The sequence below is a fragment of the Otolemur garnettii genome, unplaced genomic scaffold (assembly GCF_000181295.1).
Source record: "Otolemur garnettii isolate 467f Iridium unplaced genomic scaffold, OtoGar3 scaffold00051, whole genome shotgun sequence".
Lineage (NCBI taxonomy): Eukaryota > Metazoa > Chordata > Mammalia > Primates > Galagidae > Otolemur > Otolemur garnettii.
Genome location: NW_003852446.1, coordinates 10611795 through 10613765, shown reverse-complemented (window position 1 = coordinate 10613765; position 1971 = coordinate 10611795). Strand labels below are relative to the sequence as shown.

General features: G+C 41.3%; 1 pseudogene; it reads left to right on the top strand.

Annotated features, from left to right (window-relative positions):
• The first annotated feature begins 290 nt into the window (after positions 1-290).
• Positions 291-693, top strand: LOC100963101 (annotated as a pseudogene).
• Positions 694-1971: the final 1278 nt, after the last annotated feature.

Genomic DNA, 1971 nt, shown 5'->3' with positions numbered 1-1971 from the left:
CGAACTCAGCCTGGGCCAGCTAGAACAACAATGGCAACTGCAACAAAAAAATGGCCAGGCGTTGTGGCAGGCACCTGTAGTCCCAGCTACTAGGGAGGCTGAGGCAAGAGAATCACTTGAGCCTAAGAGTTGGAGGTTGCTGTGAACTGTGACGTCACGGCATTCTACTGAGGGTGACACAGTGAGACTCTTTCTCAAAAAGAAAAGAAAAGAAAAATGGAGAGGCCAGTGTGGAGTCCTTGCATGCCTGCCCTCTCACGGCTGCTTTCTCAACCTAGCCTAGCATCACCATGGTGGAAACGTTCCTGTGTACCTGGAAGCTAGTGGATAGCAAGAATTTTGATGACTACATGAAGTCAATTGGGGTGAGTTTTGCCACCAAGCAGGTGGCCAACGTGACCAGGCCTACCACAGTCATCAAAAAGAACAGGGACACTATCATCCTAAAGTCACAGAGCACCTTCAAGAAAGAACACAGAGATCAGCTTTAAGCTTGGGGTGGAGTTCAATGAGACAACAGCAGGTGACAGGGAAATCAAGTCCACTGTGACACTGGATGGAGGCAAACTTGTCCACCTGCAGAAATGGGATGAGCATGAGACAACACTTGTGCAGGAGCTAAGTGATGGAAAACTTATCCTGACGCTCACTCACAGTAGTGTTTGCACTCGCACTTACAAGAAAGAGGAATGACCTGCCCATGCCTTTGCTGACTGCTGCTGATTGGCTGACCCTCGACTCAGAACCACATTGCCTCATTTTTTTCCTCTGCATTTTGTATAAATGCATATTGGTTGAAGAATTCTTCTGTCAGGTACCACCAGCCTAGATCTAGTTCCAGTTCCTTAAAGAAGGAAAGAAAGAAAAGATGAAGACTTTACATGGTTTATGTTTACCTGGATGGAGTTGAAACCTATTCTTCTTAGTAAAGTATCTCAAGAGTGAAAAACCACCACACTATATAAACAACTACAGTCCCACACGAAAGATAAAACATACAGGGAAGGAAGGGGGAGAGGAGAGGAGAGAGGGCAACTGGCCGGATCTCACCTAATATGCACAGTGTGAGGGTATTCAGCACACCCCTTGGGTGAAGGGCTCAACTACAACTTGAATTTTACCTTAGAAATGAAAACAATGTAATCTAAACATTGGCGCCACCATATTAATCTAAAATTTTTTTTTAAAGTATTCATGTGACAATGGCAATATCATTTACTTTTTGAAAGTAAGATGACTATGTTCTGGCCAAATATTGAAAAGATCTTATGATTTGCAATGTTATCAAATCATTTATGGTATCAAAAACCAAATTTGTGCCAGAACTTGATGATGAACTGGCTCATAGATTTAGCATTTTTAGTGGAGTTGACTCATTTCAATGAGTTAAATATGTGTCTTCAAGGTGAAAACCAACTTAGCAACACAATGTTTCAAACCATAACAGCATTCCAAATGAAACAAATTATGGCAAGCTCAAATTAAGGCAAACATTTTCATGCATTTCAACACATTAGCTAAACACAGTCCTGTGAACTCGGAAAAATATGCAGCCTTGCTTTTCAATTTGACATAAGAATTTAAAATAGACTTCAAGATTTCTGGAAAAAATTTTGAACAATTGTGACTCCATGTTCAGTCGACATAAATATGCTACCTGCCAATTTTCAAGTAGAATACATTGAACTTAAAGAAAACCGTGATCATGTCCCTTAACTGGACTTTTACAGGTCTATATTACCAGAGACAAATATCCCTCACTTCACAATCACACCCTATTCATGTCATCACCTTATGGCAGCACCTACATTTGCAAGCAACTATTTTCAAGAATGAAGCACATTCAGATCAGGAACTAGGCAAGGGTGCCCATTGTCTCCGTTGCTCTTTAACATCGTAATGGAAGTTTTAGCCATCGCAATTAGGGAAGAAAAGGCAATCAAGGGCATCCATATAGGGTCAGAAGAGATT